Source organism: Odontesthes bonariensis, chromosome 3 (genome assembly GCF_027942865.1).
Source record: "Odontesthes bonariensis isolate fOdoBon6 chromosome 3, fOdoBon6.hap1, whole genome shotgun sequence".
NCBI lineage: Eukaryota > Metazoa > Chordata > Actinopteri > Atheriniformes > Atherinopsidae > Odontesthes > Odontesthes bonariensis.
The window spans coordinates 42,602,615-42,616,856 of record NC_134508.1 but is presented as its reverse complement, the minus strand read 5'-3'; positions in this window follow the sequence as shown (position 1 = coordinate 42,616,856).

The following is a 14,242-nucleotide window of genomic DNA, read 5'->3' as shown; positions in this document are numbered from 1 at the left end:
ACATGTTAGAGCCATATGAACCAACTCGGACTCTGAGAACCTCAGGGAGGGGTCTCCTGCCTCAGGGAGGGGTCTCCTGCTGGTGCCCAGAGTCAGGACTAAACAAGGCCAGGCTGCATTTCAGTTTTATGCTCCTAACAACTGGAACAGTCTTCCAGAAGATGTGAGACAGGCCTCAACTCTGACAATGTTTCAATCCAGGCTGAAAACAGTTCTATTTAGCTGTGCATATGACACCTGAAAGTATTTTATCTGCACTCTTCACTTTTAATTTAATTCATTCATTTTGTGTTTTTTGTAATGATTTTATTTGCCTTCTTGTGATTTTATGTAGCTGTAAAACACTTTGAATTGTCTTGTGTATGAATTGTGCTCTACAAATAAACTTGCCTTGCCTAGAAGAAAGAGCTGCGTACATACATCGTACTGTATGAGTGTGTGGGTGAATGTGGCATGTAGTGTTAAAGCACTTTGAGTGGTCAGCTAGACTAGAAAAGCATTATACAAGTACAGTCCATTCATCATCAATTATTTATCTTACATACTGAGCTTTCATAAAGTTACTCACAACTTTTACTTGTCCAGAGTAAAACAATATACAATTTTTTACAATCCAAGCATTACCTGTTTTGTTTTCTATACCAACATTTTTGTCCTAGTTTTGACCATATTGGAGACGCCATGCAAATATGTTGTCAAAATCCGGAATAATTAAACAGATCCATAACTGATGAACACAATGCAAGCTTTTCCAAAATAGCCCAGCATTAACTTTCAACATCTATATGCCTCTCTCACATAAAACAGTTAGCACTATGTATACTTGATAGTGACTATATTTTCCAATTGGTTATGATGTAAGTAATGTTTTATTGACAGTCAGTGGAGCTCTGCACCTGGTGAATACAAAATGTCAAACAACATGTGGGATTCAAGTTCATCCTTCTCAGAATAAGAAAAATAAAGGCTATTTCTTCCTTCTTTTCCCTGAGATGTGCATTTTGCTTTCCCATGACTGCCTCATGTTGCTTGTTGCTGTCCCCCCCTCTATCATTGTTTAGACAGCTTGAGGCCTCCTCAAGAAGGGAAAGTTGATATTTATGTTGAAGCTTTTTGACTGATCATAGCAGTAGAAGTTTGTGCAGCCTTCCACAGATGCAAACTTATATTCATGGCTCTGTAAATGGGCTGGTTTAGACAGCAGCCTTTATGTGAAACCTTTTTTGTGTCTCTGTTATGCTGTTTGTTGTAACATTTAATCGATCTGGAAAGATCTTTCACCTCTGTTTAGGCCTTGAGTGTGTTCCAGTGACAGCAAACTGCAGGAGAAGATCTTTGTTACTGCATGGTTGGCTAAGAGTGTAGTTCAGGATGAGGTCAGAGGTTGCTGTCAGAGTCACCCTCCGTCCAGAAAAACACAGCTGGCCCAATCAGTGATGTCAGACTTTGGATGATAATTAAATAATTGATGCAGACAATGCTGATTGACAAGGAGCTAATAAGCTGTGAGGACACAAAGGATGAGCCTGAAGAAAAGGTAAAAAGAAGAACACTTACTTATTTCAGTGTTTTTCCTGATTCATACTGTTTTACATTTAGAACAAGACTATTGCAACAGCTATACTAGCTTCATTAGATTATAACCTGGAATTCTTCACACTTTTTCTCAGAGCCGTTTAAAAAAAGTATCAAGTCAAATTTCATATCTCCTTAAAAAAGGTCAGCTGTGTTGTACCAAATTAGTGTTGTTGCATGTAACGAAGAGCACTTTGTTCCCTGGAGTTGTGTAAATATGGCACCATGCACTTTAACTGATAATATATGCACTTTAATAATTGCACAGGCACTTTGGTAAAGCATTTGCACTTTATTGGATTTGCACAGGCACATTGTATTTCTTTGCACACTTGGTATAGAAATAGTTATCATTTATTGACTGGTTTCTATATTTATTGTTCCTCTTTTAAAATGTTAACTGTGCGGGTAGATGCTGTGATGGCCACATGGTTCCACCTGCAAGAAAGGGACATGAGATTTAATGTGGATTTGTGTGGTAATTGAAATGCTAAGCTGAAGCTAAAGCTCTTAATGACCGAGCTCCATCATATCTTAATGATCTCATAAGATATTTTCCTAACAGAGTAGAGGCCTGCGCGGGACAGAATTTACAGTCCCGCGCCCACCCGCTCCCGCATCAGGAGCACCACAGGGGACTGTAATCTCACCATTCCTTTTCACTCTGTACACTTCAGACTTCCATTACAAGTCAGACTCCTGTCATCTACAGAAATATTCAGATGACTCTGCAGTTGTCGGGTGTATCAGAGATGGACAAGAAGCTGAGTACAGAGAGCTGGTGGACCGCTTTGTGGCATGGTGTGGGAACAATCATCTCATCTTGAATGTTAACAAAACAAAGGAGATGATTGTAGATTTCAGGAGAAACAGGGTCAGATCAAACCCTGTTTCCATCATGGGAGAAGAAGTGGAGGTGGTTGAGGAATATAAATACCTTGGTGTTCATGTGGACAACAGACTGGACTGGCGACACAACAGTGAAGCCATCTACAAGAAAGGACAGAGCAGACTGTACTTCTTGAGGAAGCTAAGGTCCTTCAAGGTTTGCAACAAGATGTTGCAGATCTTCTACAAGTCTGTTGTTGAGAGCGTCATTTCCTCTTGCGTCATCTGTTGGGCAGCAGCATCAGAACCAGGGACCTAAAAAGACTCAACAACCTGATAAGGAAGGCTGGTTCTGTTCTGGGGACGACTGTGGAACCTCTGGAGACAATAATGCAAAGAAGGATTTTGCATAAAATCAAGAGAATTATGGACAACCCTGAACATCCTCTCCATGAGACTGTTATCGGAAAACAGAGTCTCTTCAGTCAAAGGCTTCTTCAGTTTGGATGCAAAACGGACCGCTACAGGAAATCTTTCCTGCCCACAGCCATCAGCATCTATAATAACTCCTTGATTTAATTGAGTTACATCAACATTTAATTTCCCTCTGGGATAAATAAAGTATTTTTGAATTTGAATTGAATTGAATCACCATCCGTCTGGCTCTACTGGGTGACAAGTTGACAGCGATGCAGGTGAATGAACTACCTGATAGGCAGACCACAGTATGTGCAATTGCAAAACTGTGTCAGCAGCACCGGTACTCCACTAGGGAATGTACTTTCGCCATTCCTCTTCACCCTCACACCACAGAATTCAACTATTGCACGGAAAACTGCCTTCTTTAGAAGTTTTCTGATGACTCTGCAATAGTTAGATGTATCAGCAAAGATGACGAGGATGAGTATAGGCAGCTGTGGAAGACTTTGTCACATGGTATGAGCTTAACCACCTGCAGGTCAATGTGGCAAAAACAAAGGAGCTGCTTGTGGACCTGAGGAGAACCAAGGCATCAGTGACCCCTGTTCTCATCCAGGGGGCCAGTGTGGATATTGTGCAGGATTACGAGTACCTGGGTGTTCATATTGACAATAAACTGGGCTGGGCTAAGTACACCAACGCCCTCCACAGAAAGGGCCAGAGTAGCCTCTGTTTCCTGAGGCGATTGAGGTTGTTCAACATCTGCCAGACCTTGCTGAGGATGTTCTACGAGTTGTGGCCAGTGCTTTCCTCTATCCTGTTGCATACTGGGGCAGCAGTTTGAGGGTGGCTGATGCCAACAGGATCAACAGACTGATCGGAAGGGCCAGGGATGTTTTGGGGTAGGAGTTTGACTCTCTGGAGGTGCTGTCGGAGAAAACGATGATGTCAAAGTTAGGCAACATCCTAGACACTCCACAAGGTGCTGGTCAGACACAGGAGCACCTTCGTCCAAAGACTCATCCCCCCAAAGTGCACCACAGGAAATCATCCCTGCCTGTGGCTGTACTGTTTCTGTGCAATATGCGTTTTGCTGACATGCACACTTGCTGCCATACTGCTGCTGTACATTATTATTCTGTTGTACTGTATATATTATACTATACAGTATTTATATTATACTGGTATACTGTACATGATTGTACTCTACTCTATTATAGTGTACTTTATTTAAATATTTTCTACACTTTTTAAAGGCATCTTTGTAAAAAAAAAAATCTATTTTCATTGCATCTTAATGTACATATTTCTGTGTACTTATTACATATTACTTATTTCCTTTGAATTTCTGGCAGGAGCACCCGTTACACAAACAAAAGAGGGAGGTGCTGTCCCTGAGGGTTGGAACATCTTTGTTCCAACCCTCACCCATGGTCGTGAGATCTGGGTTGTGACCGAAAGAACGAGGTTGCGGATACAAGCGGATGAAATGAGTTTCATTCTGAGAATGGCTGGAGATGAGCTCGGCTATCTGAAGGGAACTCAGTATAGAGACTCTACTCCTCTACATCGAAAGGAGGCAGTTTAGATGGTTCAGGCATCTGGTTAGGATACCTCCTGGTTGCCTCACTTTGGAGGTTTTTCAGGCATGTCCAACCGTGAGGAGGCCCAGGGGTAAACCCAGAACTCACTGGAGGGATTATATATCCCTTCTGGCCTGGGAATACCTTGGGATCCCCAGGAGAATATCGCTGGGGAGAGGGATGTGTGGCTTTCTCTCCTGAACCTCTTACCTCATGACCCCACCTCAGATAAGTGGAAGACAATGGATGGATAGATGGATGCTTTATCTATAGGAATATGAGAATTTCAAAATATCTTAATAAACTAATATTAAAGTCATGCTTTAAGGAAATTCAGAGATTTGCATTGAAACATGTTATCTGTGTTAGAAAATATAGTTGCTTACATGTTAAACATGTTAAAAGGCCAAGAACTCTTTGAATGAATTGTGGAGATTGATAAACTATGAGACCTGGCAAACACACCAGCCCAGAGAATATACTTTATTCTTTGTGGATTGAAGAGCCAAGTTAATTTCCTACCGCAGTGGATGTGTCAGATGTTTACCCACTGGAGTTCACACACACTGATGATTTATTTTGTGAAGAGCCAGCAACACAGCATGGAGTTTTGAGGGCTCAAACCTAATCAGAGATCAGAAGTTTCAGGAGAAACTAGTCACTAGACACTCAATGGATTCATTTTGTGCAAAGAAATAAGGATAGCGGGCTAAGAATCACTGCCAACACCCGTCTAATTTTTCATGTCTTAGTTTTAAAATATTTTATTAGAGACAGCTCGGATTAACAGATATACCCAAGCACCGCGCCATCTGCCACACATACACTTACTGGTGTGCTCATGCTGCACTGATATATCTCTGCTAAATCCTCTGCAGCCATGAGAATGTAAGCTGCAAAATTAGACAATATTGGCAACTTAGTCTAAACTTAGAAGGTGACGGTCATATATATGCAGTGTGCATTTGTGATTTCACATCGAATCACATTTTATCAAATCTATACAGTGTTTGAGATGTGCAATTATTTTTAACACCAAATTTTTCCTTCATACTTTTCCATCCACCTTTCACTCATATATATCTCATGCATGAGTAATAAGTGACTTAGGTCACAGAGCTGCTCTGTAAAGCCATTAACAGAGAAAAGGGATAGTGAGAAGGTGTGCAAAAAAGTGGATGTGTTTTCACGTGCTTCAGAACATAACGGTCTGAATCGCTGGGGAAATACATATCAGGTTTTATGCTTTATTCTGCTGCTCTCACACTGAGCCATGTCAACACAACACTCGCACATAGCCACTGGCAAAGTCAGGAAAGAGGGGTCAAGTTTGAAAATTCTTATAGCAAGCAGTTAGCCTTTACATTTGACAAAAGTGTCAAGTGTAAGAGTTCCATGATGGAGAGCCCAGTCTAATATTCTCCAGGAAATATACTATAGTGTGCTATGAAGTACATTAATCATGATAATAATAATAACAATGATTTTCAGTACAAGTATAAAATTAAGTTACTGATGATTTTACTATTGGTTTTGCTAGCAGTGCACTAATTACCAAGTTTACCAAGAACTTTGTTCATGAAAAGATTAACAAAAAAGTAATCCTTTTTGCATTGATAGCTGTGCATTCTTAAGCTTTCTGGAACTGTACTCTGTTGCTTTTTGGTAGAACACAATGGTAGAATTACCATTGTGTTCTACCAAAAAGCCAAAAAACAAGTACAGCAACATAGGTGCATAGTGGCACAGAGTGTGTATACTTTAATACAAGCCTGTATTCATCTATCAGGCATTTAAACAGAGTTCACTTGGCTCTGAGTTACTGATGTAGCATTCGTCTGTCATCAGGCTGTTCATTACTCAAACTTATTTTAGCATGACTGTCACAACTGTTTTCAGCTTCCTCCGGTTGCCCTTTCTGCTGTGGGATGATCCACTGCATTCCTCACCCCAGATCAACTGTGAATGGTGCTAGGTGATGAAACCACTACAAATGAGGAAATTCACATGAGCCACTTAAAGCATACCTGGTCTCTCTACAGTTTGTTCTGCTGTTCTTAAGAAGACTAAACTTAAAACAAGGACACTACATTTTTCATTGGCTTTTGATTCAGTGTCTCGGTGCTTCAAATTTAAGAGTTTTTAGATTATTTAATGGCTCTACATGCTTCAAGAACTTTATATGTCCTTTTATTTAGAGCAAAATTATAGCTTTCTGTGTGTAAAGCAGGAAGTCTTTTATGTTACTGATGCTTGCTTATGTTGTTTTCATGTCAGCATGGCCACAGGAACATACCTCCTATGTGGTGTCAGTACAGTAGTTCATACAGTGTGCGCTGTGTGTCATTATTGCATTCTTCACACATTTTTACAGTCAAAGGAGGCCAAGGTGTAGCTTCTGATATAAACCCTTATTGGGACAACTCGTTATTCAGTCCCTCACCCCCAATGCTGTAAGCTGTAATAGCAACATGACACTCTTATATACTCCACAACTTTGGCAGAAACTGCAAGTTAAAACAAGCACAAGAATCATTTTTAATCCTTTTCATACATGGAGTGTAATTTCAGATACATGCCACACATGAGGCAGAAAGGCCAGAAGGAGAAAAAAATGTGTAATTAAGTGAATTCTTTTGGCTTCTCTGGGATTAGGCTGCCTGTCAGACACTATAGGAAACAATAGGGGCCTAGGACCTCCTGCACGGCCTCACGTCTCAGTGTGAAACCACAGCATGGCATGGCAGGAGATCTCAGTTCTACACACTGATCTCTGAACTGTCATAGAAAAATCAGCTAGATGGCATGACAGCAAAATTAGAAACCCATACTTTCCTTTAAATAGAAATCATAGACTCTTTGTACCCGATGTGGTATTCACTGCATTTTTCAATAAACATTATTTGCAGTTGAGTGCATATAGTGACACCTTCAATAAGGTAGGATTAGCAGTGAAATTTCAACAAGAGGAAAACAGATGTCTTCCAAGGCTCTAGGAAGTCTTTATAAAACAATAATGCGTAGTTAGCACTTTAAATGATTGTTGCTGACAAAATTAGCCAAACGGAATGGATTCCACACAAATATGAGACTTTAGTAATCTCAGTTGAAGTGGGTACTTTCAAAGAGGACATATGAATAAAATAGACGTAAAAAAAACCTCACTTGTTCTGTGCTTTAAGGGATATTTTTGGGTGTCTGAAGTTACTGCCAACTCAAAAGCAAAGACAACCTTGGCACTCTGAATGGAGCCTCCTTGATTTGAAAATATCTCAGCAGTAAATAAAGAATACAAATAATTTAGAAAGAAATGAAATAATAACGCTCTAACAGGTCTTTATCCAATGTTTTATATCCCAACAAGAAATTATTCTACTCCTGTTAGCCTTTTTTTCCCTTGCCAGTAGAAAATTGGGCATTCCTATTTACCATTTATTATTGAATGCACCAGCAGAGGTTCCACTATTGCTAAAGTAAACTTCATTACTTAAAGGGGAACTCCGGGGCATTTGAAGCGCATTTCCATTGCTAGAGGTTGTCAAATACTGACGGTAGGACACAGACCGGTGCAAATCGGCGCTCCCTGTGCGGCGATTGGGCTGTTTGCGCAGCCTGTCATGCTAGCCAAATACGTGGTGGCTAGGGGCAAGCGCTAAACCTTCCACGTAAAAAAAACAACTTGCACACTGCAGAAACGTCACACCACTGTATAAACCATCCGACAATAAAGTCACAAGCCTTACCATCAAAACCACATGCATGGTTCTCACATTACTGGCATGGGGACGTTACAAAACAATTTTATAAACAGCATGTCACTTACCTCTTGTCGGTAGGCGCGCGCATGTGAAAGCCCAAAAGAGTCAATGGACGATAATCCCATATACAAAGCAATTATCTTCTCTAGAAAAACTGCGTTCAAGTATTTAAAACATTACAACAATATTACTGGGCATGTATTGTTGTAATGTTTTAAATACTTGAACGCAGTTTTTCTAGAGAAGATAATTGCTTTGTATATGGGATTATCGTCCATTGACTCTTTTGGGCTTTCACATGCGCGCGCCTACCGACAAGAGGTAAGTGACATGCTGTTTATAAAGTTGTTTTGTAACGTCCCCATGCCAGTAATGTGAGAACCATGCATGTGGTTTTGATGGTAAGGCTTGTGACTTTATTGTCGGATGGTTTATAAAGTGGTGTGACGTTTCTGCAGTGTGCAAGTTGTTGTTTTACGTGGAAGGTTTAGCACTTGCCCCTTAGCCACCACGTATTTGGTTAGCATGACAGGCTGCGCAAACAGCGCAATCGCTTCACAGGGAGCGCCGATTTGCACCAGTCTGTGTCCTACCGTCAGTATTTGACAACCTCTAGCAATGGAAATGCGCTTCAAATGCCCCGGAGTTCCCCTTTAAGTGAAAAGTCATCTACTTAAAGGTTGGGTAGGGGTTCTTTTTCTGGAGCATTTTTTTACATATTGCTTGAAATACTCTTCACACCCCCATTGCAACCAATTAATTAAAGGTTTTGACACAAAAACGAAAAGTTTTAGTGGCCTCTAGAACGTACAATCTAGGAAAAACACTATCCAATCATACTGAACGATGATTGGATTCTGATGCCGTCTATCAAACTGCAATCTGCTCCTCCCTCCCCCTCCTTCCCCCTGTGCGCGTACCCTTCTTCATGAACGAATTACGCGCCTAGAAGCTTGGCAGGAAGCTAAACTAGAGCCATCTTGGCTAGCACCTAGCATTATTAAACGTAAAGTTAGCATATACTAAATACTAAATACTAAATACGGCAACAATCGATGCTTGCTGCTCGTGAACAAGCATTGCGCGTTCATGTACTCTAGACCAGGGGTCCCCAACCTTTTCAGCACCAAGGACCGGTTTGGTTCTGCAATTTGTTCCTGCGGCCCTGTCGGGGGGGGGGGGGGGGGGGTGTTATTTTTTATTTTTTTGTACTTTACATTCAACAGACATTACATTTAGCAGACGCTTTTACAAATTAGGATAATTAGGATATGATGACAGACAGACAGTCATCATTGAAAAGAATAAACATGCACAATCGGCCTCCTTTAATGCAATCTATGCAGTTTCCAAGTATAGAATCTAGCGAGTGAAATGAAAGAATTCCCGATTTCTTTTTTTTAAATTAAAAACAAAAAACAAAAAAAAATGGGGTTTTTTTGTTGTTTTTTTCCCCAATCTCATGGCCCGGTTTGGAATGTCTCGCGGACCGGTACCCTCTAAAACCTAAAAACACAGAGGAACAGGGCAACAATGAGCAAGGTTTATGAAGCCAATATGTCACAGAGTTTTGACAGCAGTATAAACATACTGGCTGGTTCTATAAAAAAAAAGGGATCAGTACCAACTGTCTGTGGCCAAACTGCTAACAAGGGGAACCAAAGTATTTGGGAGTAGCATTGACAGTCAAGTCTTTCCCTCAGTTTGGTGTGTGGCAGTCTGAGCTCAATTTGCTTTGTGTGCCTCTGTAAGCTTTCAGGCTATTAATTGTATGCTCTGTCATGTGTTAATAATGTGCTTCAAGGGTTAATGATAACAACCAAATCCTGTGGCTACTGTGGCTACTGTGGCTACGATCCCCCCTCCAAAGTAATTCCACAGCTTGATACGTTTGTGCAAGTCCTGGAGCTTTTGCGTAATTCATTTAACACAAAAGACCAACAGCACAAGTGCTACTGTATCTGATGGGAACAATCAATGTGGATTTTTTTTTACCAGATTCTAAAATCTGTCAAATCATTGCAACTTTGTGTCCAACCACCATATTTTATTCCTGATTGAAAACATTAAAAGAAAGAAAGAAAGGTTTTTTGTTTTTTTTTACTTTAATGGGGTGTGGCTCAGGATATAGTGCTTACATGGATCATGATTCCTGTTGTTCGTTATTTCTTTCAGGTTTTACAGCTTAAAAACATTTTGCAGCCAGGCAGCAGAAGTTTAGCTAAGGGCTATAGATTTATCATTATCTGGCATGTTGCGACCTTGGCCCATTTTAACCAACAAATAACAAACACATCATACATTTTTCAGTCATCATTCATTCACTTCTGAGCCAACTTCTGATTTATTGTAGATGCAGCAGTTTTAAGTGTGTGATGTGAGTTGTGTGATTTATGCTTGCTTCAATTAAACAGCCTTTCCTTTTCCAAAGAATGTGTACCCTGTTTCTTCATTCCTTGGCTATGATGTCATTGTTGGCAAATGAGGTTGCTGTTTGGACCCTGGTAAGCTCTGACTTTCAAGATACTACTATAATGATAGTTATTAAGCAGCTCCTGTCTTAAATAATCAGCTTTCTGACAATGACGCACTACTGCACAAGCCAGGCGTCACAATTTCCTGTGGCATGTGCCTTGGAGCATGTGCCTGTCATGGTGCAAGACCCTTATCTAAAATATCAAATATAAAACATCAAACAAAATTCTCTATGAACTAATTTGGCTCTGTAGAAATTTTGGATTGCGGCTTTGAAGCTTTGAGGATCTGTTTGCCAACTTATATACAGAAACATATGCAAATTTGAGGCAGTCACATTAGTAAGAGCCAGCTCAGACTAGCAGTCATAAATCTTGGACTCCCACCTTCGTGCAGGTGTTCAATTCAATTCAATTCATTTTTATTTATATAGCGCCAAATACAACAAATGTCATCTCAAGGCACTTAGATAGTAAGTCCAATTCAAGCCAATTGGAATTCAATTAATTAATAGTAATCATAATTCATAAAATAATCCAATTCGTTCATATAGAGCCAATTCAAAAACAATTTCCTAGCTAAGAAAACCAACAGATTGCACTGAAAACTTTTTGTTTTTCGGTCCAATCTCCCGGCCTGAGCGTGCCTGAGGCGACTGTGGAGAGAAACGACTCCCTTTTAACAGGAAGAAACCTCTGGCAGAACCAGACTCAGGAAGGGTGGCCATCCGCCTCCACCAGCTGGGGTTTGAGAAGACAGAAAGGGGGGGAGGGCCGCAGCGGTGGCGGCACTGTAACACCATTCAAAGGATATCTGTTGGAACAGGGAAACACGAGTTAATGACCACAATAATATCACATATACATAAAGAGAGTAAAGTAAGGAAAGGTGTGACAGATGAGGCCCCCCAGCAGTCTGGGCCTATAGCAGCTTAACTATGGGATGTTTCAGGATTACCTGAGCCATCCCTATTCAAGGTAAACACAAGAAACTTGTGCTAACGAAAAAATAAATAATAAAATAAAGGACCAGACTCAGTGAGTAATTCCCTATACTCCCTATATAGATCTGCTCCTCACACCACAACAACCATCTTTTTACAGCCACAAGCTACCTCAGCCTCTCACCAACTGCACACCAGTCACAGCGGGGTGGGGATGCAAACCCTGGTTCGGGTAGGGGGAGAAATAAAAGAGGTAAGATAAGCGGGAATGGGATTCAAACCCTGGTTCGGGTAGGGGGTAATGAAAGTATAGAGGGTGCCAGAGGTGGAGGCAGAACAAGACACACTAGCAGATACACTATCAGATTCAACAGACCTAACTATAAGCTTTATAAAAAAGGAAAGTTTTAAGCCTGGTCTTAAAAGTGGAAAGGGTGTCTGCTTCCCGGACATTTACTGGCAGCTTATTCCACAAGAGAGGGGCCTGATAACTGAAGGCTCTGCCTCCCATTAAACTTTTAGAAACTCTGGGAACCTCAAGTAAACCTGCAGTTTGGGAACGAAGTGCTCTGTTAGGAAAATATCTTACAATGAGATCTTTAAGATATGATGGAGCTCGGTCATTAAGAGCTTTATATGTGAGCAGAAGAATCTTAAATTCTATTCTGAATTTAACAGGGAGCCAATGAAGAGAAGCTAAAACTGGAGAAATATGATCTCTCCTGTTAGTTCTCATCAGAACTCTGGCTGCAGCATTTTGGATCAACTGAAGGCTTTTCAGAGAATATGTGGGACAGCCCAATAATAAAGAATTACAGTAGTCCAATCTTGAAGTAACAAATGCATGAATTAGTTTTTCTGCATCACTCTGAGACAAGATGTTCCTGATTTTAACAATATTACGAAGATGAAAGAAGGCAGTCCTAGAAACCTGTTTTATATGCGAGTCAAATGATAAGTTCTGGTCAAAAATAACTCCAAGGTTCCTCACTGTAGAACTAGAAGCCAAGGAAATACCATCTAGAGTAACTATATAGCTAGACAATTTCTCCCTGAAACGCTCAGGTCCAAAGATAACGACTTCAGTTTTGTCTGAATTTAGAAGCAGACAGTTCTGAGTCATCCAGGTCTTTATGTCTTTAAGACATGCTTGTAGTCTGACCAACCTATTGGGTTCATCTGGTTTTATAGATAAGTACAGCTGAGTATCATCAGCATAGCAATGGAAATTTATGCCATGCTGTCTAATAATGTTACCTAATGGAAGCATGTATAAAGTGAAAAGAATCGGTCCAAGCACAGAACCCTGGGGAACTCCATGACTTACTCTGGTGTGTGAGGAAGATTCTTCATTTACAAGAACAAACTGAAATCTATCAGATAAATATGATTTAAACCAGCCTAATGCAGTTCCTTTAATCCCAATAACATGTTCAAGTCTGTGTAATAAGATACTGTGATCGACCGTATCAAATGCAGCACTGAGATCCAACAGGACAAGCACAGACACAAGTCCGCTATCAGAGGCTAAGAGGAGATCATTGGTAACTTTCAGCAGTGCAGTTTCTGTGCTATGATGCACTCTGAATCCTGACTGAAACTCTTCAAACAGATTATTTCTGTGTAAGTGATCACAAAGCTGAGCTGCAACTATTTCACAGGTGTACTGCACGAGAAAGACTGGCACCAGCACATCCAGATCACTTTAACAACAGAAACGTTAAACACCTGGAACCTTGGCAGAGATGCATCAGTGTTTATGGCCATAACACCATGAAACAGGTCATTATTGCTTCAATGACCTGCTTTTGGCACGTGGAGGAGAAGTCAGTGCTGTTCTTTGTCTTAAAATGGCATTCCTCACTGATGGTGTTTTGAAAGTTTACTCAATGTAATTTCCAATCAAATTTTGACAAAATGTAATGGAAAGAAAAAACTCTTCCCAGTAAACAGAGAAAAATATGGCACCATGAACAGATTCCTCCAATTTTGCAATAATTTGAGCTAGAATAGCTGATAAATGCTCTTCGTATCACGCTATGCCTCTTAAAACAGTGAGAGTGACATCGTTCCTGTTTGGCTAGGATAGCTTTCAATTAGACATTCCCACTATATCAAGTAAGGAATGGGGAATGAATTGATCAGGGATTGGATATAATTAAATATAATGATGAATCGAAGGGTTTCTACTGCTATCCATCAGTCTACAGTTCCAAATGCAGGAGAATGTAAAACATATTTAACCAACGTATTAGAGTCAGCTCCTCAGTGATCAACCGACCTTCAGGCTCTCTGAAGCAAGAAGCATGAAGATGCAAATATGATACATTTAAAAAAATCCAAGCGTGTTAGTGTTACTCTGTTACTCTGCCAAGCTAATCAATGTAACATTTGGCTCATTTGCTTGCGAATGGTTATATTGTTCATTTTAATGAAGTCCTAATCAGATTTTCACTTCGTGATTATCACAGCGGGCTGCATGGTGGTGACGTGGTTAGCACTATCGCCTCACAGCAAGAGGGTTCCAGGTTTGATTCTCAGCAGGGGCCTTTCTGTGTGGAGTCTGCATGTTCTCCCCCGTGTATGCGTGGGTTCTCTCCGGGTACTCCAGCTTCCTCCCACTGACCAAAAACATGCATGTTAGGTTCATTGGTGACTCT